The 25,143-nt window shown below is 35.6% G+C and overlaps 1 pseudogene across 1 annotated transcript; it reads left to right on the top strand.

The window, feature by feature from the left end:
* Positions 1 to 21,052: 21,052 nt before the first annotated feature.
* Positions 21,053 to 21,668, top strand: LOC117092156 (annotated as a pseudogene). The gene has a single exon (XR_004440650.1). The product of XR_004440650.1 is annotated as a pancreatic progenitor cell differentiation and proliferation factor-like (transcript).
* The last annotated feature ends 3,475 nt before the right edge of the window (positions 21,669 to 25,143 follow it).

Raw genomic sequence — 25,143 nt, 5'->3', positions numbered from 1 at the left:
ATAACTTACCCAAGGTCACACTAGTCTCTGGTTGGGACAGACTTTGAAACCAGGTCTAGACTGATTAGGTCAGTATTCTTTTCACCACACCACATAGTATATTATTTAAAATTTTAATATTTAGCTTTGAATAAATATTAATTTAAGCTTATTTTTGTAGATTCTCCTTACACATCTGACACTTGGATAATATCTAATAAAATTGTTTTGAAAATGAAAGAGTGAAATAACCTTAATAACCTCTTTAGTCACTTTTGTAGTCAAAACGTGGATTCATGTTGAACACACCTTTCAAAATATTCCCTATATCATCCGTTCCCAAAGCAAAAAGGATACAGCCATGTTGCAATAAATTAGAAGTTCAAACTACACTTTAAAAAAATCCTTTTTATCTTTGTTTCTCCCATAAGCATTGGAAACTTTGGATTTTACTTTAAAAAAAATTGGTATGAAGTTATATTCATAATTAGAAATAATATTGTCCAGCAGCTTATGAGCAGATCCAAAGTTACATCAGCACTTCATTTTGTTCATTTGTACTAAATGCTCTTTCTGCTGTTAATTTTTTTGGCATGGTGCAAGGATGCAAAAGAGAGGCAGTGTTGCTTAGTAGAGGTCATTAGGCTCTGAAGTCAGGCGCCATGTATTGTGCATCTCTGGCCCCACCAGTTTTACTCAACTTGTGATTTGGACAAAATACTTTTCTATTCCTCCATTTTCTTTTCTGGAAAACTGAATAACAGTGGTACCTACAGCTAAAATTATTATGTGGCTTAATTGATTTTATGAACTCAATGCACTGAGGACAGTACCTGTTAATGGTTTACAATAAATGTTAGCAGGATTTGTGACGTCACACCAGGGACTCACTGAATAAATGTCTCAGTTAACTCCCTATTTCTTTAAGTTATAATTGTTCAAAGTAACTTTGCTCTGAACTCTGAGCTCCAAAGAATGGCCCTTGACTTTTCTGACTATTTCTAAGCATAGTGTAGGCATGTCAGTTTAATAATGATGGTTCCTGACTTATAAAAGTAAATGTCATCAGCTTCCACCATGAGCAAGGTGAGTGGTCTGAAAGGGAATAAGGCATCAGACATTTTGTCTCTTATTCCCAGCTCATTACTGACTTGTTAGGGCAGAATAAATAAATCACAAATAAATAAATAAACAAATCACTTAACCTTTCTGCATTTCAGTTTCAGCAAAATGAGAATGATAAGCCTTTGCTTTGTAAGGGCCTTGAAATCATTGGCTGAAAGGTGCTACAAGAGTGGCAAGTGTTATTAGCTTTCCAGTATTTCCGTCTTTCTTATGCATACTCTGAGTGTTTGCTTTCCATCTTGGGAATTAAATACATCTTTAACATTGATATGTGGTAACTGCAGGAATTAGTGAAATTTGCCAGCTCCTCAGATAAAATCAGAGGACAAGTAAGTCAGACAGTTAATTATGTGAAATAATAGATTAGGGGAAGGAAGGGCAACTTCAACAAAAATCACCTGATTCTTGTCCCAAGTTCAGGGTTACAACTTTGGAAGGTAAAAGGGAGGGTGGAGGTTATAGAGATAAAACGAGAGCAGTTTCTCTGTGTTGCTCATTCGTGCTTTCCCTGTACTCTGCCTAGACTTCTTCGAGACTCTTGCATCCTTTTGCTCGCACAGTGTGTAACCACTTCAATCAGATTCAAGCTGCTCTGTTTTGTATTTTATAAGTAGTCGCTGTTGCTTGATACGTCTCAAAAACCTATTTTATTTCAAAAGCCACATTCTTTGCCTATTAATTTCCTCCTTTATTTATTATTTGTAAACTCATCTTTGAAAGTGCAAATACCCATGCCTTTATATGTACTTAGATGTATATAAATATACATAGATGTTTTTGTTGTTTGTAAGGGTGCTAGAGAGTTAAACAAATACTTATTATTTCCTTATTAATCACCCATTTCTCATTCTCTTAATTATTTTTAAACGACAAACATTTGTAAATTTTGGATAAATTATTGAAATACATTAAGCATTACCATTTTTGCTCCTGTTCATAAAGCAGACACAAAAGAGTTACGGTTTATTGGCCAAAAGAGATTTGCTACCTTTCTCATAAATCTCTTATTTAATGTGTTTTTGTAGGAAATCAATATTACATTGGTATAAAATACAGATAAAATATAGTACACAATACATTTTATAAAATAGGCTTCACTAGAAATACACTTATGATACATTTTAATATGTCACATTTTATTTGAATGTGGGATTATATTTTCATGTGTGTGTGAATGTGTCTTTTCCTTGGAATTTGCAAACTCCATCAAATTTGTTTGTTTTATATATATGTGTGTGTGTTTGTGTTATATGTATATAGAGAGATGGATATAGATATTAACAAAAATATATATACACTTTTTTTCTTCAATATTTTGTTTTGTCAATATTTGGCACCTGAATTTTTGTTATGCAACAATTTTTAAAGGAAGTACTATAAACACATCAATAAGCTACAGAGATGACAATACACATTTTTGTATATGTATTACTATTCTTTAAAAGAAATCTTATAGTACTCATGAATTTAAATACTTTTTATATAAGCCATATAAATATCATGATTAACAATCTGCTGTATTCACTATTCAGTACATGAGATGTAGTATTTTTCTAATTACATACACCAGTGTGGGAGGATATGACTGCAAAAGAAGATTAAGCCATTTGTATTTATTCAGTGTTGCTTTATAGCATTAACTAGGAAACTCAGTCCTGCTATATTGAATGCTGAGGAATTTGATTACGAGAGCAGCAGACGCTGCCAATCTTGGCTTGAGACAGCAGACTCAACTAATTGTTTATCAGCAGTGATTTAGCTGTATCATCCTTCTACAGTCTTGCTATGGACGGGAGCATTTAAAATCTGATGAAAATTACTGTTTAATAATCAGGACTTGGAAAACCTACCTGGCAAATGCATTCTTTCTTTCTTCCCCACTCCCCACCCCCATTCATTTTTCAGGTAGAGGGAAAAATGTCAAGTCTCCAAAATTTAAAATGTAGACTTTCTTAAAACAATTTTTTTTATAAATCAGGTTACACATATGTTATCAAGAGCAAGGTTAAATGCTGTTTCTGTTGTTATTGGGGGTTTTTGGCTTTATTTTACAGTTTCTACAAATGCTATTGAACCTCTGTTTTGTTTCTCACTTTTATGGTTGCAGATCATGGGTCAGTGGTTAGGGTTGCTTTTACAACTGTAGAAGCTATCTTTTGATTGCCGCTCCACTTGTCACCGTGTCTAGGTTCTGTTGTGTAAAGCTTATTGGAGGTAGAGCTTTAAAATATAAAATAAATGTAAATCTGTTATATTACATAAGTCTAAGTAGGATAATTCAGATATCTTTTTAAAAAGATGATTGGTGCAGCTGAAATTCTACTACTTATGACAAATCTGTGTCTAAAATAGTGTATTTTATTATATATCTAAGAAGGAGAAAAATATTTCACATATAGAGGAGAGGAACAAGGCCTTCTAAAATAATATATAATAAATAAGGGTGTGTGGGTGAGCTGAGTGCAAAATCAATCGCCCCCTGGTTGCCAGGTTTGATGAAGTAGATATTTAGTAAGTTGGGACATTTACATTCACTCACTACTCAACTGAGCTTTGCAGAGAGTTTCCCTAAGATTAGTATGGCATTTCTGTAAGTTGACAGTTCAATGCACAGAAGGAGTCACTTAAATGGTTCTCCATTTTTCCCCGAAGCAAAACTTGCAGTGAGCATATGTAACAGTCTGTACTCCTGTGTGAATACCAATTGGTGTCATTAGGTGCCTGTAGTCTCGGGTTGCATTTTCAAGGCGTGATTTTCAACTGGAGTTGACTCAGACATACCAGTGTCATATCTTCACTGTGGGTTTCATAGTTTGCCATTGTCTAAGTGATTGGTTTGGTTCTGGGAACACCCCTAGTAATCTCATCTACTTGGAGAAAAGGATGAAACTAAAAATTTGGTGGGTTCCCCTCATTCTGTACCCACTGGACTTCTGAGAATCCCTGGTAGATGGGAATAAAGAATCAGTAGAAACGGCAGCACAGAAAGGTGGCTGTAACAAAGAATAATAGAGTGATTCTAATATTTTAGTCAGATATTCAAGAAGCTAACCAGAATTAATTCTTTCCAGCAATTGAGAACCGTAAACTAAGATACTCCTGAACTCATCAAGGTTTTTGTTCCCATACCATTTGTCATTGGACAACATGTGTTTATATTCTACACCCTCAAAATAATCACAATGGCACAGTAAAAGTTCAGAGTGGGATGGCCTGGATTTGAGATCCTGACTTAACTATGTTGTAGATATGAAACTTTAGACAATCATTTTCCTTATTCTAACTCCTATTTTTAAAATTTCTATGTTATAGTATATCCCATATTTCTGTGAGATAATACATCCAAAGTACTATCTATCTAAAAGGCAAAATGGTATATAAATATAAAACATCAGAATTAATATGTTATTTGGTCTCTGAGAAGCCTCATTACAGTTTTTGGGGGGTGTTTCCCAAAATATTTCAATTGCTTCTATAATTTTCTCTATACTTTTATAAGGAATATTGACTACAAGATACAATAAGTTTATCTTTTGGTAAAGCAACTTCTTAGTATATAAAAAGTATAATGGAGGTATTTTAGAACTGGGGGAATTAAATATATTATTTGGCTCGTAAAAATGTATTAACCTAATTACATATATTAAAACAGGTAAGAGAAGAAACCAATCTTAGTCTTTCACAGAGAATAGCCATTTTAGCGTGTCTGTTACTCCAGTGGATATTGTAAAAAACATGTTTAGAATACAGAGGACATTCTTCCTTCGGGTTACAACTTTTGTTCATAAAGGTCCGCTTGCAGTTTTCAGTTATCCTTAGATCAAATAAAGTTATCCATATGTAATGGAAAACTCTTTCAAGTTTTCAGCTCATGGGCAATTATTAAGTTTACTGCCAATCATCCAGCCAAATCACAGCAGAAGGCGCCTTATCCTTTTCAATATCTTACTTAAATTTTTATTTTGTATCTCAGAAGATTAATGAAATTGATGAGAGAATTTTGTGAGTGTTATAAGCTTGTTCAAGGTTTTAGATATATAATTTCCTTCTTCCAAAGGTTGTAGAATCTGATTCAAATTCTGAATTTCTCAAATTTTGTGTCAGACTAGTTCCATGCCATCGTTGTGGTAAATATGTACCTTAAAAGTGCTGCAAAGCCCTTTTTCTATTTGGTTTGCATGACCTTGTTATGAATTATTTATTGACCAAACATCTATCTTTGAAATTCTTCAAAACTAAAGAGGATAAAGAGATTATGGTGCAAGATTTACAATTTTTCAGAGAAAATATGGGACAGTAATAGAAATAATTATTTGATTTTTTAAGTTTAAGGCAACTTAGTCCACTTTGAGGAAATTCAGTTTCCACTATTATTTTCCTCATCATTAATACCAAAATTACAAACAAAGAGCTAATGTGCATGACCATTTAAATTTGAAAGAGAGAGTCGGTCTTACTATGGCTGTGAACAATGAAAATAGCAGAACATTTCAACAGTGTTAAGATTGCTATATCTTAAAATATGTGCATGAGAAAAAATTTTGAAAAATAAAACATTAATTATGAGATGTGGTTATAATAGATACAAGTTAATTATTATGACATGAATTGAATATCAGCAGGAGCTGGCATAATTGACGTCAGATGAATGTGGAAACTCCCTAGGATGAACTCAATCCCAGATGAAGTGACGATTGGAAAAATATAAAAGCTGTTGTGATGCATGTCCTCATCCCCTGATGAAAGCCGATTAATTCCAAAAGTTGATATTAAGTCCGTGGGGGGAAAATCTGTAACGACCCTTTCATGAAAGTTTGAATGAAAGCTGGCTATTTTCTATCCTTAAGGTATGAAGAATGTCATTTGTTTGGGTGGATATTTTGCTACTATTCATTAAAGGGTCCATTGAGTCCTACATCCTCCACCTTCCTCCTCCTGTCATTGTTTCATATCCCTTGATATGAAGTGTAATTTGTTCTTCTTTTTTTTATTGTCTTCTCTTCGTATAAAAGTAGACGGATATGCATTTTAGATTCTTTTGTTTCATTACACGCCAAATTAGCAGCACTTCCACTAACCTGGTTTTGATATTTCATTAATTCTAGGAATAGAAGTGGGTGGCAGAATGGGGCACCAACAGGCAGGGGCAGAGCCAAATCTGTCTCTTGCTTTTGTTTGTAACATTTGAGCTATTAGTTGTGGAAGGAAAAAAAATCTCCATTGTATTGAAACCAGAGATTTTTAATTTTTTATTTATTCAGTCCTATTTACAAAATCTTCATTGATTCATTTTCACAGATTTTGTTCCTATACTTATAATTCCAACAGACAAATGAGCAGAATCTATCTATAGCTATATGCAGATATAGATGCAGATATCTACATATCACAGACTCTCCAATGATTATTTTTGCACTCAGAATTAAGGGATCCAGTTGGATCAAAGAATTGACATTCTGCCTCTGTGATCTATTGATTTAACATGGATACTATACTAACTTTTGTGTTGTTTCATGTAAGCATGTTAGCCAATCTTAGGTTGATAACGCATCATGAGGAATGCCAAAGGTAGCTCAAGTAGTATTTAGAATTAAAGAAAATTTATGTCCATTAGATCATCTTTCTTATAAAAATGAAAAATCAATAACCAAAAAAGATGTTCATCAGGATCCCAGCTTATTCAGAATGTCTCCTGTGATTATCCTCAATACCTTTATCTGTCTGTTTCTAATGATCTTCTGAGTTTGTCTTTGATTTCCACGCTATTCCACCTTTGTAGAGAACTTAGTGTCACTTCTTAGAACACTCTCTGAATATGCTGTTGTCTGGGAATTCAGCCTACTGTATATTATTGACTGTTCACTCTTTTTTATAGTTTTTTTTTTTTTTTTCTCAGCTCTCAAATCCTATTACTACTTTCAGAGACTGTCTAGTATTATTTTGGATTACATTTTTTTTTTTAAATGGTACCATTTGGTTTCAACAGATAATAATAAAAGGTATTTTACTGCTAATGCTTGGCGAGATTTTGTTCTACACAGACATTACAGTAGTGATTTGTTATCAAAAGAGTTGGTCTGGAGTTTGTGCAAATGATTTCACCATGACCCCAGTCTTTTCTAAACAATAAAACATACATGATTATTCACACATCTATACATAATTTAATCATCTCATATTTTCATTAATGTCCCTGCACTGCCAGAAACGTTCCATGATATTCTTTTATCCTTAACTCATGACCATGTACTTTATGACCTTCCTTGCTTCACATCTTCACCTCTTTCTCAGGAAAAAAGAAATCCTTTGTTGAGATCTGCTGCTCTTCTAAGAGGTAGCTCCCTCCACCTGGGAACTCCCCATTAAAAAAAGCCTTTACATTGCCTACAGGCTGCCAATTAGTCTTCTACCATAACTGTGGCTGCTTTTTTAGAGAAACTTTTTTTTTTTTTTGTTATCTATTGTGTTAACTCACACGTTAACGTTATAGGAATTTGACCTATAAATTTCTAAAACTTCACTGCAGAAAAAGAAATATAATATTATGAAATAAAGCTACTTCAATGGAAGATGGCTTATTATAACATATAATAGCAGCTCATTTATCCAATTTATTTGGTGGAATGAAGTTTCTTCCCTAAGTAAACTTCCCAGATAACACGGGCACTGTTTATATTCCCATTTTCACTACATATATATTTTGATTAAAATGCTCTTAAATATAAAGCATGTTTTGGTATCATAGCAAAAACCTATGGCCAACATGATTTATTATTTTCTTAATGACTTGAGGCTTTTCATTACAAAAATCAATTGTTCGGTTCTATATTATCCTTGGGGTTTCTGACCTGTGTGCTCCTATGTTAAACGCCCACAGACAGTTGAGATTTTACTGTTTGTTTGTCTTGTTTTATTGTTCTGTGTCAGCTATCAGTTCTTGCTTTACTAACAGCATCACGGTTTTAAAAAGACCAAAGATGTCTTGAACAAATTAGCACCAAAAGCCATGCTGGGAATCACAGTTTGGGAAAACTTTGAGTTCACTCCTTATTATCCTTATTTCATCAGCTTTTTCCTTTATTTTGTTCAGGTTCTTCTGCCTTTGTTCCATTCGGGCGGATACAATACGGGAGAAGCAACAGAGAAAGTTGTGATTGCACATTAACCAGGCAAAACAGCGGACAAAAACAGTTCCCCTGTCTGGGCCAAAGAATGGATAGCTAACAGATGTGGTTCTTGACTTGCTTGGCAGTAGTAGAAAGGATCTGAGTGTGAATATATTTTCCTAGAAACTTAGGAAATTACCCCCACTACAATGGTCTCTCCCACAGAATATAAGGCAGTTGAGGACAGAAGCTCTGTCTTTTCACAAGCTATTAGACAGCATTTGTGGGCTGGCGGGCTGGCTGGCTGGCTGACAAGATAGCAGAAGTGAAGGAATAAAGAAAGCATTAATAAGGAGAAAAGCAGATTGGCAAACATCCCTTTGGTGAAAATGAGACCTGCGTTCCCCTTTTCCTACATCAGCTACTAAAAGTGTCCTGAAAATAGTTTACAACAAACATGCTTTTCCCGAGACCATCAGGGTCACTTTCCCTATTTGAAGTGGGGTGGAGTGGGGCGGGGGCGGAATAAACCAACCTATAGAAAATATGAATAAAGCGTCAATCAAAGCTGTTTTTTTCTGTGTGTGCTCTGGTAATATGAGCCATATTCCTCTATTGCTTTTTTTTATTTTTAAACACAACTAGATCTGGTGGTTTGACAGCATTTTTTTTTTTCTTATTCTTGTTATTTTTCTTCCTCTTCCTCTTCTTTCTGGCCCCTCCCCGCCTTTAACAAAGACAGAACCTTCAAACTCTTTTCATAGCAAGGCTGGAAATCCTGCCAGGTAAAAAAAAAAAAAAAATGTTATTGAAAACCTTTCTCCCCTTATAGGCCCGTTTTGACAGGAAATCTTTGAGAGGCAGCAGCAATGAAGTGCCCAGAGATTTCATCTGTCTTCTTTTGCTTCAGGAAATGCTGAGCGCAAGGCTCCCTATTAGGCAAATAGAAGGAGTACCAAATCCCCTTAACAATCATCTTGGGCCGGCTCCTGGGTTGACAGCTCTCTGTGTCCTAGACTGTCAGACAGGCCCTCGAACTGAGGATCACAATACTGGGAACAGTGTAAAAGTTTCTGACAGGACTTTACAAAACAATATTATATTGACTCTGTTTGTGGATTATCTGGCACCATCAACTTTGCATTGGCTAATCAGAATAAAATCTATTATACTAGGACGGCATTAATTTGCAGCTCTTTTGCTTTTTCCTCCATGGTTTTGACATAAAATTCTTGTCTGAGTGTTTTTCCCCTGTCATTCTGTGTGATTGGTTAAATTTCAGCAATCATTACCTGCTATATTATAACATCCAATAGGATGACAGTGTTTTTTTTTTTTTTCTGACAGATGCCAAATCTAAATTTCAAATAATCCTTTCAAATATCAAAATGCCAGCTTGTAGAAGTACTGCAGAATTCTTAGCAGATGTACTTTAAAAAATAATCAGGATTAGGCAAAATGGGTAAAGTTCAGAGCAAAAGTTAAAAAAAAACTTTCATAATTTTAAGTAGACATACTTACGTTAGTTTAGATTTGCTTTTGAATTTTCTGTTATTAAAAGCTATATTTAACTACCACATTATAGATACTTTGCAAACAAAAACCCTGAATTTAGAAGTGTAAATCAATTTGCAAATAACTTTGACAAAAAATTGATAAACAGTAGAATAAACAAGTATCATATACTGTGTGTGAACTAATTATATTGTAGATTTAAACATCAATTAAATAACAGCCTATGTCCCATGAAATAGAAGCAAAGGGGGGGGGGGATATAATTTCTAAAACATTCCTCAAAGTAAATTAGATGGCAGTGATGTGATTTTTAGCATATCTGTGATGAGAAAACAAGCTATGAAAAGGATGCCTGTAGTTGTTTAACAATAGACTTGAGAGAATTCACCTCATCTATGCTTATATTTTGGCAATTAACATTCAAAAACAATAATCAGAATAACAGATGCAAAGGGATTAAAAATTTCCGAATTCTGACGGGAAGCCATACAAAGGGCATCCTACACGGCTTCTTCGACTCTAGCCCTGCTCTCTGTAAGTCCAGCCACCAAACAGCTGTCCCCAGGAGATATTATTTAAAGGTGGTATTAAGTGACTCTTCTATATAAAACCCTTTAACAATGTCTGATGCATAAAACTAATGTCCAAATTCCTTATGATGGCTTGTAAGACTCTCCTTTATCTGGACCCTGCCTCTCTCACCGGGCTCATCATCTTAGCATAAATATCTCTATTATAATGGTTTATTTACTAGAGTCTATCAAACACCTTCTATGGCACAGCAACTTGAATATATTGTCATTAACTGACTGGTTAATATAAACAGATTGCAGGTATAATGGATACTTCGGTTGCCTTTTTAGTATTCATGTTTCTATTCCTCCTTCCTTAAAGACTTTCACATTTGTTCCGGTACCCTCTCTTTCCCTGTGCAGCCCTTGTGAGGCAGTGGAAGTCCGTCAGTCCCTGATTGCAGAGACAGGCTTTCTGATTGTCAGAGAAATAAATTAAATATTAGAATAAGAAGATAAAAAAGTAAAACATATAGAGATGTGGATATTCTATCCACTAGGCCCATTATCCAAGTATTAAGAATTCTAGAATTTGAAAAAAAAAATCAATAGATGGAATTCAATTATCATATAAATATTCAATGAAATTATCCCAGAATGGAAAGGTTCCAGAGAATGCTGATCACAGGAAAAATATAATAATAAACAAATAGTGAACTACAAATTTTAAAAAACAAATAAATGATCATAAAATTTTAAGACACTAAAAATAAAGAGAAACCTCAAACATTTCCAGAAAGAGAGAAAGAAAGAAGGGAAGGAGATGAAGAAAAAAGGAAAGAAGAAGGGAAGAAAGGAAGAAATACAGGAAGGAAGAAGGAAGGAGATAAAATCTTTCTTTATCTTACAAAAAGAGCAAAATCAGACTGACATCAGACATTATCAGCAATATTAAATGCTAGAAAATAACAGAAAAATACCTTTAAAATTATGAGGACAAATAATTTTAGACTAGATATCCTATATTGAACTAAATCATCAAATCACATATAAGGATAAAAGAAAGACTTTCTAGACACTGTTGTGTTTCCTGCATATTATCTTAGAAAGTTTATTGAAGATATGCTACAGCATGAAAAGGGATTAAGTAAAGAATGAAGTCATGGGGTCCGGTTAGAGGCAGATCTAATCAGCACATTTATGAAGGGTTGCCCCAGAATGATAGCTGTCTAACAGTTCCAGCTTGGGACCAAAAGGTGGAGACTTCAGAAGGAGGGTCTCCACAGAGAAACAGTGGGGCTGAGAGAAGAGGGGAAGTTAGTAAACTAATACTTTGCACAATTAAGAATATGGTAAGTGGAGAATTTAAAAAAGAAAGAAAAAGAAAAAAAAAACATCTTATGTTGGTGTGAGTGGGTTTAAAAGGATTAGCATTTCCAGGAAAATTAAAATATTGCATAAGATATATAATGCATATCACCTGTCTGTGTAATGGACAGAATTTACGACTGTGCCTCAACTCCTGAAACAGTGTTAACTAGGAGAAAAATGCTGTTTAAGAGCTTGTGGAAAGTAGAAAGGAAGGAAGGGAGAGAGAGTGATAATAATGAAAATTCTCTATATTAATTTTCAACATTTAAATTCAATGGGCAAAATGCAATAACTGTAAAGTTGCTGAAATATAAAATGTATCAAACTTAAAACTGTAAAAGTACATAAACAGATGCCACATACTAAGAGCTGAAAGAAAATTTATGGAAAATAAAATCCCCATTTTTGTATTGTGGGAGATCAGATATTTTCTCTTCAGTTTATGAGATAAGAAAAAAGGATGTAAGTGTGTAGCTTTAAAATGAAGTGAAAATTTAAAATGCTGATGCAAAGAATCTAAGTCTTTACATGTCATAATAGGAATGTGATAATAATATTCACAATTAAAAAAACAGGAAGAGTAAAATTAGTAACTTATGTAAAAATAAGAATACAATGAAAAGTATAAAAAACAAAATGATTAAAAGATGTTACTTCCAGGGACTAGCACAGAGGTGGAGATAGAACAAAGAGTTGTTGCTGCTCATAAAGTCTACCTTATTATTATTATTATTATTATTGTGTGTGTGTGCATGTTTGCATGTGTTTTAGACATATGTGGGTTAGTTTTATTTTTAAACATAAAGTTAGGTGAAGTCTCTGTTTTGCTTTTCTACATGCGTTTTAGTAATAGGAAATTATAGCTAAATTCCTCCTTATTTTTCTATGTTGCCTTTCTTTAAAATATTTCTTTTTTTAGTAGAAACAGAGTATCCCTATGTTGCCTAGGCTGATCTTGAACTCCTGGCCTCAAGAGATCCTCCTGCCTATGCCTCCTAAAGTGCTAGGATTCCAGGTGTGAGCCACTATGTCCTGTCTTATGATGCCTTTTTAAATTGACAATTGCTTTGAATGTTTTGCTACACTCCAAAGTAAATATATCTAAGCGTCAGGAAAATCATTGTATCAGTTAGGACTGGTTATAAGCAATAGAAATTGAGTCTAGATGAAAAGACATAGAAGGAATTTATTGGAGGGACACTGCACTGAAGAACTCCTACACTCAATGAAAATGTGATACACCTGGCCAGAGAAAGGTCTAGAGTTACCATACCTCTGGGGAGAGGAAAGTCTGGATGGAATAGATTGGATTAAGTGCTCACCCACTGGTGAGGGTGAAACAGGGTGGAGGAGTAGGACTAATGTGATTGATGGTTGCACAAGGGCTGTCTGTTATGGGGAAGTGAAAGTAAAGTCATGGAAACAAAAGTGAAGTAAAATGGAGTTCTGTTACTAAAAGATGATGACAGGATTCTGTGTAGCCAGAACAACTGTTTATTACGTTAACCTTAACATTTAATTGTCCTGTGTAGAAGTTTCATCCTTGGTGAAACACACTGTGTTTTCTGAGTTACCAAAACAACCAACAAAACAACATTATATACATAACCTAGAATAAAAAGGAGTGTCCTGCCAATTCTGCCTCCAAACCATACTTCCATCTCTTTACGTCTTGTATCTCTAGAGTTTATCATCATTGTTTTAGAGTCTTATAAAATAATCCCCTAGTTTTTCTTCCCTGCTTGTACTTTTGTCCTAACCCCCATGCTTCCTTGTCTACCAAATTGCCCGAAGTATAGTTTTAAAACATAGATCACATCACATAACTTCTCTGCTTGATTACGTTATCATTGCACAAACTCCTTAGCCTGACACCTTTCTTTACATCTGCCTCTGCACCCTCCTCACTTCTGGGCTCTTGGGATTTACAGCTGCATCTGCCCAGAATGCTGTTTCTCCAATGCCTCCTATGAGTAGCTCAGTCTCACTCTTCTACATAAAGTATTCCCCCATTCTCAGATATTCTGTCACACGACCATATTTAGTTGATTCATAGTACCTGTCTGGATTGAATGTTTTCCTTTTCACTAACTTGCTTACTGTCTCTCTAGGCCCAATAAGAGCTTCAAACTGGAAAAGGGCCAAAACCTTCTCTGGCATGTTTATCATTGAATCCCCAGCACCTATAATTATGCCTGCCACTTACTAGGTGCACAAAATTAATACTTACTGAACAAATAAATGAATGTGCAAATTTGGTTAAAAAGTGAAAGGGTTTGCCTTCAAACTGCAACCCGTTTATTTTATTTTATTTTATTTTATTTTTTTATTTATTTTTGAGACCGAGTCTTGCTCTGTCGCCCAGACTGGAGTGCAGTGATGCGATCTCGGCTCACTGTAAGCTCCACCTCCTGGCTTCATGCCATTCTCCTGCCTCAGCCTCCTGAGTAGCTGGAACTACAGGAGCCTGCTACCATGCCCGGCTAATTTTTAATTTAATTTTATTTATTTTTTTGTATTTTTAGTAGAGACAGGATTTTACCGTGTTAGCCAGGATGGTCTCGATCTCCTGACCTCGTGATCTGCCTACCTCGGTCTCCCAAAGTGCTGGGATTACAGGTGTAAGCCACCACATCCGGCCAACCCTGTTTATTAATGAATAACAAAAAGGAGTTAACTTTCTGTTAACCAAATTGATCTGAAATGCTTTGTGCACCAGATTGTCTATTGGCAACATCCACTTCTAGACACACCAGAGGGTTGAGGTCTGGGAACTTTCGGGAATTTCCCAAAAGCTCCTACCAGCAATATTCCAGGTTTGTTCCTCAAATGAGAATAACAAAAGATTTGGAAGGAAGCACAAAATCAAAAGCTGTATGACTTCTTCTCTGGCAACAGCTGACAGATGCGTGTCTTTAACATGTGAAATTTTGCAACAGCCTGTGTGTGTTTAGTTTTGAATCACCTGCCTAATTTCTGGATTGTCACTGGCAAGTTTATGAAACTCCTGCAGCTTTCCAACTCTCAGAATGCCAGTTGCAATTTGAAAATTATCAGCATTTTCACCTGACTCTTTAGTCATCGTCATTCTAGTGCTTTTTGTTTTAAATTGTTATTTTGAAATGGTTCCAAACTTGCAGAAATAATAGAGCAAAGCCCCACTTAGTCTTCACTTGGAGATACCACTTAAGCTTTACCCATATCCCCACTAATGTCTTTTATGGTATACGAATCATGCATTGCATCTAATAGTCTCTCTATCTGAAGCAGGGCTTCAGTCTTTCATTTCCATGACCCTGATGTGTTTGAAGATTACAAGTTAACAATTTTGTAGAATGTTTCTCCATTGGATTTGTCTGATATTTTGTCATGATTAGAACTGGGCTATACATTTGGGGCAGGAATAGCACAGAAGTAATGCAGTTCTTCTCATTACGTTCTATTTGGTAGCACACAATGTTGATTTGTCTCATTACTAGTGGTTTAAATTCCGATGACAAGATTAAGACTGTGAATACCAGGTTTCTCCACAGTTAAGTTTTGTTTTCTTTGGTTTTGTTTACTTTGTAGATACAAAGTGTTTTCTGTGGAAATTTTGACATTGTATTAATATTTCTTCTCTCATTCCATTTTCACCCAACAGTTCTAGTGCTCATTGATATTTCTTGTCTGAATTAGTACTGTGATAATTGCAAAATGGTGAATTTTTAAAAATTCAGTCATTTCTTTCACATTTACTGTTTGGCGTTGATGGAAGGGCAGGTTTTTCTTTTTCGTATTTATTTATCCGTATGGATTCAGGGATTTCTATGACATTCTATGGATTAGTATCTGTGACTATTTATATTCATTTTGATGTTTAAGTTTCTTGGGTTTGGCCAGTGGGAGTCACTTCAAGCAGGTTTTCTTTGTCCCTTTTCTTTTGACCTACAAAACTCTTTTATTCTTTCTTTGAATGTTGCATTACTTATTTACATACTTTATTACTTCCAGGAACATATTTTTTGTTGTGGTTGTTTTGTTTTGTTTTTTCCAAATTCAGTCCTGGACTCTGCCATTTGCCCAGGAGCTCTACTTTATTGTAATGAAGAGTTGTACTGTACTTAGAAACCAAGCTTTGCATGCCAGGAGAGCTCATTGCCACTGGGGTGTTGCTACATCTAGAACTTTCTATTAAGAGTGAGAAAATATATGTATGAATGAATATGGATATACAATTACATATTCACACACATACATACATCTTTATATCTATATTTTTACATATCTGTCATCTATGACCTATCTATCATCTATCTATCTATCTATCTATCTATCTCTCTATCTATCTATCTGAAAACCTTGAGTTTATGCCAGTACCGCCAATTTCAGTCTAACACCACAGGTTTATTCCAATTTCCCTTATGTCCATATTTGTACCTTCCTTCTCCTTCAGTGAGAAATCTGTTCCCATACTTCATTTATTTATTTGCCCAATTCCCTCAATGTCACTAATCACCATCCCTGCCAGACTGCATGTACTTACTGCCTTGCTCCAACGTATCAAATTCTCACAGGCTTGCATTGATGGCTTCTGGGATGTCCCTGCCATCCTGTTCCAACAGGTTGTCCTTATGTAAAGCCTGTGCAAGTTGTCATTACAGGTTGTCACCTGACTACATTGACTCCCTGCTTCAAGATAACATCCTTCCAGAGGTGACCATCATTGCCATTGCTAATATCTTTTAAAGCAGGAAAAAAGGCAGACAGTTTCTAGTTCATATTTACAACCCCAACCCTCTATATTAAATTCCTTTCTGCTTGACATACCTAGAGCAAATTTTGTTTCGTTAAATGAAAGCTAATCATTATACTTTGGTATATAATGTCAATGCAAAAAATTCTAATGCACTGTAATTTTATATGCCAGATAAATAAAGTTGTACATGAAAGTCAAAATAATAAAAATATTTGCTTAAATATTGTATTTACTTGTATTGTATTTCTTGTATTATACAAGAAAAAATCATGACAAATTTTTTTTATCTGAAATTAAAAAATTTGCAAATTTTAAACTTAAAAGTGTTGCACTAATAACCTAGCAGATGCTTGAAACACTTTATTATAGATTAATAGATACATATTTTTCACTTGCAGTATGTAATTGAAGCTTAGAATTTTTGTCCTGCCAAACTGATTTGAAGTCACATTTATGCAGAAAATGCCAGACTATTATAACTGTTAAAGATATCTTTAAAAAACTCAAGTGCTGGTAAATATTAGATAATACATTTTAGAATATTATTTTATGGAATAAATTTGTCCTTTGAAAGAAGGCTGAGTTTTATTTTTATTTTCATGGAATGGTGTGTGGAATAAAAGTTTCTGCAAATAAAGGAAAGTCACTGCATTAAAGAAACATATTCATTACCTGCTTGTCAGGACAGAATTTAACTAGCTGGGGACACAAGCGATACTATTTGTGAAAGAAAGCCTTTTCCAAATCTGGCTCTTGTAACCTTCTAGCTGGTCATCTTGTGCCACACGACAGGTGAAAAATGTAACCTGAGAAAAACTGATGCTTTGAAATATTTCTACTAGGTGAAGTTTGTTCATCTGAAATATTTGCTTGCAAGGAAAATACCCCTGGCAGTGTTTTCATATCTTTCTCTCATAGTTTTAAAATCCTTGGGATTTTTAAAATGATGAAATTAAAAGAAAATATGCATCAAGTTCATCTGGACTTTTGGAAAAGAAAATTTTCATCCTTTGTACAATAAAATATACTAATAAACAAAAGCCTCAGAAAAAGTACTGTTAGAATTCTCAGTTCTAGTATGTGTATGAAACAACATACGAATTTTAAAAATGATCGACATATGTGTCCTGGCTATCTCATTTGTATACTTGAAATTCACTATTAATTCACCTGTTGCTAAATTCCGCCATGAACACAAAGTAATCTTTTAAAAAAAAAATCAGAGTCAATTTTCAGCTGATCTAATTCCAAGGGTTTAAGAGGCATAGAATGAAAATTAATAAGCTGAGGAAATCTAAGCTCTTTAATTTGATTCAGTAAATATTTATTGGTTGATTCCTGTATTCTAGGTACACTGCTAGGTATTAAGACAGTTATGAATGAATCTGAATGTAGCATAGTCTGGTGCCACAAAATGTTTTCAGTCAATTACCGGAGAAGTGGAAAAAGGAATTTATACAAATCAGTGTAACATAAAGAAGCGGTTTTTAATAAATGCCTTAATATTTCCTCTAAGTGGCAGTGAAAGTTATATTTTCTCCTTCACTGCTTTCCCATCTTGTAATTTGGATTGGCACTGTAATATGTAGAATATGTATGGTCACTGTGAAATAATATCAGGAAACAGAAAAGAATTGAAAACATTGGAGGTTTAGTAATAATATTTAGTATAGTGTGAATGTCACCCAAAATATAAAACTTAATCCTCATCGTGGTAATATTGAGAGGTGGGGATTTTGAGGAAGTGACTAAGTCATGAGGGTTCTACCCTCACAAAAGAATTAATGCCCTTATAAAAGAGGTTTCAGAGAGAGGTAACTTCTCTTGTTCTTCTGCTCTTCTGCCATGTAAGAACATCCTGTTCATTTCCTCCAGACGATGCAGCTATAAAACACCATCTTGGAAGCGGGGACTGGGCTCTCACCAGACACCAAACCTTCATATTGGATTTCCCAGCCTCCAGAACTGTGAGGAATACATTTCTGTTATTTATAAATTACCCAGTCTGTGGCACTGTGTTATAGCAGCACAAACAGACTAAGGCAATATTCTAAAATGGCAAGGGACAGTATGCTAGAGCAGCCTTTCCCAAACGGTGCTCAAATGTGCATGTAGTTGATGCTGGAAAAGAAAGAAAACAAAAGGTATTCCAAGTTCAGTGAGTTTGAGAAATGTTGGATTAATTAAAGATGAACCAGCTTCTTCCTTATAGAATTCTCTTGTATAAAATAATTCCAAGAGGGAATTATAATATGCTGGGACACGATTTGGGGAAGTCTATGCTACAAAAACAGTCAGAAATAGCAGGCAAAACAACAACCTAAAATCACAATTTATTTAACTGCTTTGATTTCCTGTACTCTTTTAAAACATTTAACTCAATGTTGCTTGTAGCTTGGCCAGTATCAATCCCTGTTTTCTGTTGCCACATTTAAAGACTGGAAACAAATGCATCAAAATGCTTGCTATCTTTTTATCCCTTGCAGATGTCCTTGCTCCCTGGTAAAGAAACCATTGGAATGTTGCCATTTTAATTAGGCTTAGCTACAAAAAAAAGCCTTAATCTGCCATTGAGATGTATATTTGCCTGTTTTATTAAAGCTTAGAGGAGGGGGAAAGGTGGTTTTCCATTTATGGAAATTACGTAATAATACAGATACACTTATTCCAAGATAGTTTTTACAACTTGGAGTGAATATGAAATATAATTGATGATTTTGAAGCCCTTCCCAAAATAAAGAACACTTTTATTTTATGTTATTTTTAACAACCAGAATTTTTTTCTATCATTATTAAGTCATTACTTTTTGAAACAGTGTCAGGTAGCATAATTTTTCATATTAAAAAGAATCTCCCATTCCTATATCAGATACTTTTATTATTGTAAATATCACCTTCCCTTAATTAAGGAGAAATCAAACGGAGAAAACAGCTTTTATGAATGTTATTGGCCTGCTATAATACTGTATCTCCAATGTTTAAGTTTATGTTCATTTAAGTCTTATGTTTATTGTAAATTATTCTAAGAACTTTTAGGATTTTTATACGTTTTGCATGATTTCTTTTCTTTCTCTCTCTTTCTTTCTCTCTCTTTCTCCCTTCCCTCCCCTCCCCTCCCCTCCCCTCCCCTCCCCTCCCCTCCCCTCCCCTCCCCTCCCCTCCCCTTCCCTTCCCTTCCCTTCCCCTTTTCTTTTCTTTTCTTCTCTTTTTTTGACGGACTCTAGCTCTACCGCCCAGGCTGGGGTGCAGTGGCACGCTCTCTGCTCATTGTAACCTCCGCCTCCCGGGTTCAAGAGATTCTCCTGCCTCAGCCTCCCAAGTAGCTGGAATTACAGGCACCTGCCACCATGCCCAGCTAATTTTTGTATTTTTAGTAGAGACAGGGTTTCTTCGTGTTGGTCAGGCTGGTCTGGAACTCCTGACCTCATGATCTGCCCTCCTTGGCCTCCCAAAGAGCTGGGATTACAAGCATGAGCCACCATGCCTGGCCTGCAACATTTCTTAAGAATGAATTTTTAATATGTTCAGGCAGGATTATTCTATGTTACGGAATTTTGGGGTTCTATACTTGGTTTTAATGTAATAAATATTTATTTAAAGGTAAAAGAATATGAAAGGGGAAAGGTGTCATAAACATGAATACATCAAACACTTAAAATAAATAAGTTTTAAGGACACAAAGACATACAGAGTGATCAAATGGATTTGGGGGACCTGAGGGTGGGGGAGAGTTTGGGAGGGGGGTGAGGGATAAAAGACTACGTATTGGGTACAGTGTACACTGCTCGGGTGATGAACGCATTAAAAACTCAGAAATCACCACAAGAGAACTCATCCATGTAACCAAATCCACCTGTACCCCAAAAACTATTGAAACAAAAATAACAAGAGAAAAAACTAAAATAAATAAGCCTAATAATTATCTTGGAACATGAACAACCATATTAACATTTAGCTATCGTTTTTGAAAATATTATGTTTATGAATTAATCATTGTGTTAATGTTTTAGTTACATGAGAACATGTAGTAGTGATAAAGACCAAGGACCACAGAAATTAAACTCTGGCTCCACCACTGTAGGATGTGTGTCCTTGGAAAAATCTCTGAACTTCTCTGTGACTCAGTTTCCTCATTTGAAAAATCAGAATGATATTAGCAGCTACTTGAAAGTACTGTTTTGAGGAATAAATAAGTTAATATTCATGAAGTACCTAGAATAACGCCTGGAACATGGTTAGCATTAAATACACTTGGTTTGCCTCTTCAAACCTAACATTTATTTCAACAGTAGTTAGACTCAGTTCACCTTAAAAATTCAATCCAATCCCTTTACGTTAAGTGCTATAGTTGCCTTTGGCTATTACTACTAAAAAGCTCCTCTAAGAATTAGTCAGACATTGGAGAAAGCAGAATATAAGATTTTAATTTGTAACTTCACATGAGTGCTAATCTAGAAGTACCAAAAATCTCCATCAAAGTTTAATGAAAGAAACAGGGTGCTCTACTTCTAAACAAACTAATGAGGTCACCGCTAACTTTTCTTTTAAAAATTGTTAAACACAACTATCATTAAATCAATGTTGTGTTGAACAAACAAAACTCTTCCAACCAATACTGCCATGAACAAATACTTACATCTAAAAATACAAAGTCTTTACATTACCTCTCCTCATATACACTTTTAAAAACACACTTCAGGAGGTCCCACCAGCCAGCAAGGCAGAGCATGGCGGCCATCCCCTCCAGCGGCTCGCTCCTGGCCACCTACAACTACTACAGGCGCCGCCTGGATTCCACTTCCAGCAACAGCTCCTGCGGCAGTACCGAGTGCCCCAAGTCATTCCCCACCCCGCAGGTCTCCCCAAGGCTGACCCGGGTCACTGGTGGGCCAGCTTCTTTTTCTGGAAGTCCACCTTCCCGTTCATGGCCACGGTGTTGGAGTCCGCAGAGCACCCGGAACCCCCCCAGGCCTCCAGCAGCATGACCACCAGTAGTCTGGCTCGGGACGCCCGGAGTCAGTCCAGCACAGCCAGCGCTGGGCCCCGGTCCTGACCTGAGCGGTTACCACCAGCCCAGGCCTATGGAGGCACTAGTCCACCAGAGCTCCTCCCCGCCTCCCGCCCCCTCCCCACCTCCCACTCCCCACCCTGTAGACCAGGCGGCTGCAGCAAGCAGACCTTCGCATCAACACAGCAGACACCAAAAAGGAGTGAGGTCCCGGCTCTCTACCGCCCGGCCGAGGCACTGGCTAGCTTTCCTGGCACCTGGAACTGTGCACCTGGCACCAAGCGGAAAATAAACTCCATGCAGCCAGTAAAAAACAAACAAACAAAAAACAAACAAACAAAACATACTTCAGAACTTTGCATAGTGTCTTTTTCATATTAATCATTTACTACATATTTGAGGATTTTTTTTTTTTTTTGCTGAAAATTATAAAATGCATAATCGAAATTCAGATTTCAGTTTGGCATTAAAATAAAACACTGCAAAAGAGGAGTTTAAAATATCACCATTGCTAATCATTGAAATAGTTGATCTCTCCAAGATTTCTGGGGTAAGGCCAAGTTTTCCTTGGTTTTCTCTTTACTCCATACTTGCTGTACCCTCTTCCTGAGGTGCTCAATAAGCTTCAACCTACTCAAGCCTGACCTCATCCTATGTCCTAGAATTTATCTTGTATCTTTCTCCACTTATAAATGTACCTCCCTTGGTCATTGTAATGGGTACATATTGAACTATCTTTCTAGCCTACACATTGATATCTTGTCTTTTCCATAGATGCTACTCCACATTCAAGAGTAAGCCACCACTGGGGTAGGCATCTAATAGATGACACTGCCACATTGATAATGGCTTATTGGCACAAAGGTGTTCATCTGTTCCAAGTTGGGCATGATGGTTTTTATTCTTAGAGAATTGGAACTGAAATGAAGTTCTGTTGGCATGCATCTGTATGTTTAAAGTCAGAACTTTGGGGTGCCAATGTTTTTATCTGTGGAGCAAAGATCCAAGAAGAGTCTATAATGAAAAGACTGAAGCCAACACTCTGGGAAGAGGAAAGATAAAAACTGCAGTGAATAGGCATCTAATTCCCAGTTTCAGCACTTTTCTGAGGTTTGTGTCTATTCATGACTTTGGAAAGTGAGACATATCCCTCCCCTTTCCAACAAAATTACCATTTTGCTAGTGATGGAAGAGTCAAGGAGATATTTTGAGAAAGCCAGACGTCTTGTAATCTTAAAACATTTTACTATGACTATAGCTATGTCTGGCCTGGTACCATCAAAATGCAAATTTGAATTTTACCACTAAGGCCAACAGACATTGATACGGCATCAAAATAACAATTCTTAACGCCAAAGTATTTAAGATTAACAGAAGAAACACCCACAGGTGGCTAGTTGTCAAGATAAGCATCCTCAGCTAGAAACAATTTGTTTAAAACTTCAAGCAACTGTTTATTCAAATTACAGATGAAAACTCTGCAAAAACCTTGCACTATGAAAGTACTATTCACCTTTCAGGTCATACAAGCACTTTTATTTCATCCTTAAGCACAATGGGAATTGCCAGATTTTGCAAATCAAAATAAAAGACACCAGTTAAATTTGAATTTCAGATTACAAACACTGACTTTTAGTATAATATTTTAGACATACTTATGCTAAAAAGTTACTTGTTCTTTGTCTGAAATTCAAGTTTAACTGGGCATCCTCTATTTAATCTGCCAACCCAAAGCACAGTGAATAATATGCAATCACAGGTGTGGGAGGGATTTTTTTGCCCCAGACTGTATTTTAAGTGGTAAGACTTGTCATTAGGCAGTTAAATCAGTCAAGATGCAAAATGGCAATTTCTACCAAAATGTTCTTTCAATGAATTGTATACCTGTGTTCAATGTAGATGTGTGACGGTTGGTTTTTGAGGCTCCTTCTTAATTCCTTCTTGTAGGGAGAGCTGGGGAAATGAAAGGACACTTTATATATGTCAAATTTTAGTAAAACTTTCTTTTTTATTTCTGGAATTAACAGCAATACAGAATCCATCATTCTAGAAGTAGACTAATTTTCTTGAGAACAGAACTGGATGGTAAAAAAGGGAGATATAGATAAGAAAGGAAGAAAATAAGAAACAAAGGCAAGGTAAGGTAATTTAGAAAAAATAAGAAGAATATTTAGATATTTTTAAAGCTTTCTGCTTGCTTTGGCTATTTTTAAAACCAAATTGGATTAACTTCAAAGCAAATCTAATCATTTGGGCAAAATTGGTAATAGGAGCAGAAGAAAAATATAATTTAACGAGTAAAATTGGTCACAAAATTGATACTGCTTCTGATTCAAAAAATCTTACTTGTACTGAGATTTATGTCACAGTACAAAAAGACTAGCTTGTCTTTTATCCTCTGAAAATTCTATTCTCTCCTTCTTTCTTCTTTCTCATTCTCCCTCTCCTTCTTCTGCCTTCCACAAATGAAAATAGCATACAAGCATAAAGTGTGAAAAATACTACATTCGGGGAGGTTTGGCTCAAACGCCGCAGCCATGGGACAGGTTGTAGGGAGTGGTAGTAAGGAGTGGGGAATGTTATTTCTAAAAGCTCCCCTTAGTAAGAGCCAGTGCTGCAGCAGGTCATTAGTATGCCAAGTTATGTTTTGGGGAATGTAATGTGTCTGCCTGAATCCATGTAATAATGAACTGTGATACTAAGAAGTATTAATTAAATCAAGATAAATAGATCATTGTACTTCGAACTTAAAAATAATGTATATTCAACAATATCTTACAAATTTGAACATAGCATAATATACACCTCAAATATCTTTCTAGTAAAAATGAGCCATTACATTCTCAGAAATAATTGGGACCCTTTTCCAAACTGAGGCTGAGGCTCCATAAAGGAAAATTCCAGCAATATGACTTGCTTTCACTCAGTGCCTATCAAAATTCTTCTTGTGGTAGCTCTTGGAAAGATTATCTTTTTTTATGATTAGAACAGGGAATATAGGTGTCTTGCTGACTAAATTGCTCTTTCTGATGTCTGATGTACCCACCCACTATGTCAGACTCTCCAGTACTAATATGTAGGTCCCTTTAAACCAGTAGGTTACACATCAAACTTCAGGTTTGAAGCTCTGGAAGATTCTCTAGGATCACAGGTTAAAATCTCACCAGGTCCAATGCAACCTTTCATTCTTCCAGAAGGGATAAATCAACCGGCACGTACTTCACTGTGTTAGGGTGTTTCAGATGAGAACTTATAAACTTAGACTCCTTTGCTTTGTAATGACATTAAAGATCTCATGGGGTGTTTGTTCTAAGGTTTAGAGACCGTCCTAAAACCTTGAGTAATTTTTGCTTATACTTGAAGTCTGCACTACGAAATGCTTGAACATTCTTATATGTTATTAAGGCTTTATGTAACTTATTAAACTATGAAAATTAAATTCACCTTTAGAAAGTACTTGCAGAACTAACATTATTTGGAACTCAAGATTACAAAGTACATGGTATGATTTGAACACCTGTAGTCCCATTTTGATCTTTTGTGTATCACATACACTTTTATGCACCTTCAGCCTAATAGCATGACAATCGGGCCAGTGTCTGTGTTTTTAATTAGCCACAATCTACTGGTGCTGGACCCAATTCTAGAGTCATAACAAGTAACACATTTAGACCTCCAGTGACTTTTGTGTCCAAGGCCCTAAAGACTTTTCAAAGACTTTAATAAAGTGACTCTCATTGCCCTGTATCTGATCGAGCCTGCCTGGATTACCCCGCACCCGGCACTATA

The sequence above is a fragment of the Trachypithecus francoisi genome, unplaced genomic scaffold (assembly GCF_009764315.1).
Source record: "Trachypithecus francoisi isolate TF-2019V2 unplaced genomic scaffold, Tfra_2.0 Lachesis_group12, whole genome shotgun sequence".
NCBI classification, from domain to species: Eukaryota; Metazoa; Chordata; class Mammalia; order Primates; family Cercopithecidae; genus Trachypithecus; species Trachypithecus francoisi.
This window is presented reverse-complemented; position numbering and strand designations above follow the sequence as displayed.